This window comes from Suricata suricatta, chromosome 4, assembly GCF_006229205.1.
Source record: "Suricata suricatta isolate VVHF042 chromosome 4, meerkat_22Aug2017_6uvM2_HiC, whole genome shotgun sequence".
Lineage (NCBI taxonomy): Eukaryota > Metazoa > Chordata > Mammalia > Carnivora > Herpestidae > Suricata > Suricata suricatta.
The window spans coordinates 14858230-14864672 of NC_043703.1; positions in this window are offsets into that span (position 1 = coordinate 14858230).

A 6443-nucleotide genomic window follows, 5' to 3' on the forward strand; every position below is an offset into this window, starting at 1 on the left:
CTGTCACTATTATTCCTTTCTGCCAATACACATGGATGGGTGGTTACCAACCCATCCCATTGCCCACTTAAAGGCAGGCTCTACTCTGCCATCTTTCTTCTTGTGTCAAGTTGCCCTCGCTATTTCTCCATCCTGTAAGCCTCAGGTCTCAGCCCTGTTTCCACTGATCTCTTCTTTTGCTCTTTTCTTCTGCTGATAGCTCCGCGGGAGCACATCTTTGTCCCTGCGATGCCAGGTGCTGTGGAAACACCGATGAAAAGAATGCTGCAACAGTGGGCAAATCGCCTGACCTTGTGCCTCCTTTGCTCAGCCTCTAAAATGGGAATCCTGATAAAGATTTGTCAAGGGCTGTGACATCCTTCTTTCCCAAGTCAAAGTGCAAATTATCCCTAATCAAGAGTCACGCTAAGCGGAGCTACTTGAGTGAATGCGCCTGGGGAGAGGCAAGCCTGTTGTGACTGTTCAGTCCGAGAAAGCTTCTTGTGCTGGAGATGCTTTTAGTCACGCTTTCTCCTGGGTAAATCATAGCCGGCAAAAGGCTTGCTTGTTCCTAAGAAAACGTAAACAAAATCCTATCCCAGGTCCCTACCTTGGCAGCTGCTCTCTTTCAAAGGAACAAAATCATCAGGATACTTTGAATATAGTATACATATGCCTCAAGCAATTTTATGGTAGTCTGAAAAGCATAAATAGGAATAAAGATTAGTTGTTTTTGAACAACGCCGGAATAAACTTGTCATCTTCCAGATTCGATTGCAAAGAAAAAGTGTGCCATTCTAAGAGCATTTTGGGCTAAGAGACCAGGAGCCCCTCCCACCTTTCTTCCGTAATGCTGAATTTGCCCTTGTGATGAAATGTGCTGTTTGGAGGAAGGCCGGGCTGTTTCGTGTACACCTGCACCCTCAAGCCATAAATCCCAATAGCATTTTAGCGCCTCTGTTATTGTCTATACTGGAGGGCTCAGCGTGCAAATACAAATCTGCTACTTCATATTGGATGGTTTTATAGAAGGGTCCCGATATTGGCAGCTTGGGAATAGGTAACCAGTGCCTTAACCGAGAGGTTGGTACAGAATGGCACGTCCCCAGCAAACAGGCGAAGGTTTGGAATGAAGAAGGGTCTCCATTTCGGAACAGCCTGTCAAGTGTTGTGCTCAGAGAAACTGCAGCAAGACAGGCCTGGGGACTAAAACCAGCCAGAAGACACAGGCAAGCATGCATAAAATGATCACATTGTTGCCGTGTGCCAGAATTCAAAGCAGGCAGGGGCACGTTACTGCTGTGGGAAGGCTATCTGTAACCATTCCGAACACACATTCAAAGATGAGTATTTCAGGAGATGTAACAGAAAAGGGAAAACCCAAAGATTTTGTTACTCAGGAAGGGCACGGAGAGAGGATTCCCTAAGGACTGGAAACGAAATGGAAATATGCATGCTGTGGTTGCCGATAATAGAGACTCAGGCTGTGAGAGTGGGCCAGCGAGTTTAGAGATACAGCATTCAGCATATTCGGCATGGGCAAGAGTGATAGAAAAATAATCTGTTTAACACCCTGGGTGGAGGCCGAGATGCTACAGATGTGGCTGGATACAGGATCAGCAGTATCCTTCATCTTACGGCAGGAATGTGGAATATCCCCCAAACGTGTTAAATTGATGGAGACAGACCAGCTAAGGATGCATATTTAAGAAACGAAAAAAAGAGAATCTCCTTAAGTAACTGTAAAAAAAAAAAACAAAAAAAAACAACCATCAGGATCTAGCGTCAGACACATAGTAGAATGCTGGCCCCAAACATTTTGCTCCTGTGAGTAACTCCTTAAAATTCAGCTAAGCTGGCACGATTTTAGCATGATTCAGTCACCTTCACTGACCCATCGACCAATAGCTGGACAGCTAAGCAGCTTTTGAACCTGAACTTGAAATATCCAATATAGAGTGGACACAGGAGTTTAAGCTGACTGAAAATAAACACGGTTCTGTTGGGGAACCGGATTGTATATTATGCCATATGGTCAGAAATTAAAAAAAAAATTATTTGAATTAAAGGTCGCTTTAAAAGGTCTCATGGGAAATGGAGTGTTGAACTTTTTCTTTCTGTTCATCAAGCTTGATAATGCTACCATTTGTATGTCTGAGCAGATCTTGGAACTCTGAGTGGCAAATCTGGCAGCTCAGTGTGGAATCCAAACTGGTTTCCTTGTCAGGTAGGGCGGTTGCGGGGAGCCCTACCGCGGGCATTGGACTCCAGCGCTCCCCAGCCGTCTGGCTGTGGAGTATTTGGGGCATTTCTCTGCATCTCAAGTGCCTGGTCTCCATCTGCAAATCGAAGAAGAAAATGCCAGCGCATCGTCGCACCTCCTAACGATGTGAAAGCCGAAGTGCAAGGAGCACTTTGTAAATTGCAAAACACCACACGAACGAAGGGCTTCCATGAAAACACTGTTAGGACAACAGAAAACGTATAGCTTCATATGGATGTTGAAAAAGGACTACAGTGGTTCTGGAAGGCTCTACAGCAACAGTGATTAAGGACCGACTTACAAAGTAACCTTCATGGAGCGTGCAACGTCATACAGGAGGCCCACAGGAGGGGAATGTAACGGGAAAGAAAACTTTAGAGAAGAGAATAAACAGTTTAAAATTTATTTTTATGTCTTTAATGCCTTACAAACTTAATCTGAATCATTAATAGGCTACCTTCCCTTCACATTTGTGTCTATGAGATATTTGATTCTCCTTAACAGACTCTTCATTCTACACTACGAAAAGTCGGAAAGTCGCTACGGTTGACCCTTTCAGTTGAGTTGATTCCAACTTCCCCAGAAAGGGAAACGATGACGTTTTAAGAAATTCAATATTTATTCCCTCAGGGCTGTGACATCCCTCATTGCTCCACCAGTCAATGTGCAGTGGAGAAATTTCCCAAAGCAGTGTTTGCTCAGGCTCCAAAGATTCATTTGTATTTTTCTAGAGTCTGGTAATTAAACTGCAAAGATCCCTTCTGTCCCAAGGATGCTTCTTGACATTCAGAAAATGATTACAAAAAAAATTTGGTTAGTAGCTGTGGGGTTTTATAGAAGGTGCAATTGGTTAGAAACCGTTCAGATTCTGCCGTTTTTATTCTCACCAAGTTCTTTTGGCTACAGTGGCTTAATTAACATCGGAGAATTACACACGGAGAGCCTGGTCTAGTTTGAGGACACAAGTTCTTCGGAACAGACCACTTCTGGACCAGGACTGCTGTGATGGGTATCCGTGGATAAAAGGCTAAATGTTGGCCCTGTTTCTATACCATTGGTTCAAGTGGAAAAAAATCACATGAGGGGCAGATGCCTAGGAATCATTTCGCTAACACTAATGAAAGGACAGTCATCATACTGGTACATCATCAACTGTGAGAACTGATATTTAAACATAAACAAAGAGTTAATAGTTAATAGGCTTATCTATATTTATGTAACACCTTGCAGTTAATAAGGTGATCTCACAGAGCTCAATGGATTCTCATGCTGGAGGAGGACAGATCTGGGAGGACTCACTTAGACTCAAAATCCACTTCTCCCACTACGTAGCTTCATGGCATGAGCAAGACACTTAACATCTCTGAGCTTCAGTTTCCTCATCTGTGAGAAGGTGGTAATATCAGCCTTGGATGTCATCTTGTGGGTAATGTTTCTAATACCCCAGAACAGCTGTAGGTGTTAATTTTCCTCTCCCTATGTGAAAGTCGATCAGTTTAGACAGCCTTTGGGAGCTGAACCTGAATGAATCAATGGGCAAAACTCTACTGGGAATTCTGTCGGTTCCATTAACCAAAAGACAGTCCAGTCACAAATCAAAGCCATACAGTTAGCACCCAATAACAAACTATGAATGGCTTCCACTCTCTTCCAGCAATGCACTAATGGCAGATATTAATTTTAAGGAATGCAGTATCAGCCTTCCCTTCATTTGGGAAGAGTCTGTAACCCACAGCCTTGATCAGTGGCTGGAGCCAATAGGTGCTGCATAAACGTTCGTTGAACACATGAATGAATAAATGCCTCCCAACTCCGATGTCTTTTCTGTCCGCTGCTCTTTTCATCCAATTTTGGACATTTCTTTTTTTTTTTTTTTAATTTTTAAAAAAATGTTTTATTCACTTTTGAGAGATAGAGAGACAGTATGAGCAGGGGAGGATCAGCGAGAGAGGGAGACACAGAATCTGAAGACAGGCTCCAGGCTCTGAGCTGTCAGCACAGAGCTTGATGCGGGGCTCAAACCCACAAACTGCGAAATCGTGACCTGAGCCAAAGCCGGATGCTCAACCGACCGAGCCACCCAGGCGTCCCTGGTTTTGGACATTTCTATCATTTACGCCCATACCTTTAAAATATTTTTTTCATGGTTTTTTCTCACTTTCTTGCAATAAGTTGAGACATCGCCCTCATCTAGACTAACCATGAACTGGTTGGTTATTTAATTTTTTGTAGCTGTGCTCAGTGTGGAACAACTGTTCTCAACAAATAAGTAGTCCGCTTGGTCCCCTGCCCTTGGGAGCTTCGCTGGAGGCAGTCCCTTCTGTAGAGGTTCTGGAATGATTAGATGGAATCCCTCCTTCCTCTGGTAAATGCCATAAACACAGTCCTTCCTTGATGGAGCCCTGGACCAGGGGGTGGCTGGTCAGACCAGCTTTTGATTCAGAAGTGTTTCCCCAGGAGAATCATTCGGGCTTGTTTACTCAGTTAACTCTAACAGTTATACAGGAAGTGGTAGCTTGCTGCAGTTCGATTTTAAAAATCAAGGGAAAGTGAGATTTGTATGTCAGGTGTACTCATGTGCCTGGTTGGTTTTGACATGTACTGTAGGGACAGAGCGGGGCGCCAAGGGGGGAAGGGCACTAGTAAAGGAATTAAACTTTAGAGCAACTTCTTCCACGGATTTCCCCCCAATACCAAACCAGAAGAAATGACCATTGAAACAAAAACACATCATTTCAAAACAATCAAGAGCCTGGAAAATGATACCAGGAAATCTTCAGTTTTTCAGTTCCGATAACACGTTTTTAGTAGGAGAAGGTTTCAGTACAATTCACTAGATGTCAGAAAGACGGACGAACATAAACCTGGGCTTTCGCCACATCGTTTGACACAGGTCAGGCTGTTAGTATTTTAAAGGGGTTTTACCATTTATTATTTCATTTACATATATGGTCACAGGTCTGCGTTTACAGCTGTTGCTGCCGTACACACATTTTCAGAGTGAGAAAATGCCAAGCTGATGGCCCAGCCTCTTGACATTCTGTCTCCCCCTCCGTGAACCACTAAAAAACCAGTTTGCCCCGCCATTTTTAGAGCAAATATCTGAACAATCATTGCCTTTTCTTTTCTTTTCCCTTTGAAGTTTGCATATGATCCAATATTTTAAAATGGAAAAAGGTGCTCCTCATAGACACATTGACATCACGGCCTTTGGAATTTTGGGAAAAAGCAAGCAGAAGGAAACTTTTTCCTAAAATGTAGGTTTGCAAAATAGGAATCCATGTGTAGGCAAAAGATGCTCTACATAAAACCCCATCAGAATTCTCAGTTAAGAGATAACAATAAATTGATCAGTTATGATCAGCTAAGGATAACAATTTTAAATATATTTAAAAGGGCCTAGCTCATCTTAAGGCCAGTACCTCGTAACTGATCATTTGTAGAATTCACTGTTTTTAAACCGTCATTGCCAGTATAGTACAGATGAGCTCTAAGGACGTTATTACAGCCAGGTGGAGAAGAAATGCATGTATTTAAAATGAAGCGCTGCTATGCAGTGGTCACTGCCTTCGACGAAATAAAATGCTTTTAGAAACTGCCTGAACCATGACTGGGGTTCTGCCTAGCACGGTGTCTGATACTCAATAAACATCTAATGAATGAAATAAGTCTGCTGATCTTGATTTAAAAAATAAATAAAAAAGAAACTAAAGCCACCAGAGTTGTTACACCTCTGAGCCAGTGGAAATCCACAGAACATACGAAATGGTTTCCATCTGGGGCCCTGACCGCGCTGCGGGCTAAAGAGGCTGGTCCTTAAGGTCGAAGAGGCGAAACGCCCCAAGCAAGCGGGTTACCCAGTTGCCTGCTCAGAACTGCGGCTGACCTGAAATAACACCCATCAGCTCAAGTTCAGAATTTGTGAGCAAGGGCTGGGTGCAGGATGGAATTTCAACCTCAGGTTTTGGCCGGCACAACTGACTTCTGTACATTCTACTCCGGGATTCCTCCCCGAGACCCGTGCTTTGTGCAGACTCTCCTTAAGTTACCCGGAGTTGGAGCAAAAGGGTGTCTCCGCCGGGGCCGAACTGATGTCCTTGCTTAGGCGCTCTGTTTCCTTTCTTTTTCTCACCCTCTCCCTTCCTCCCCCGGGGAAGTGAAATGCTGGGAAGGAAATTCTAGGGTGACGCCGTGGGTCGGT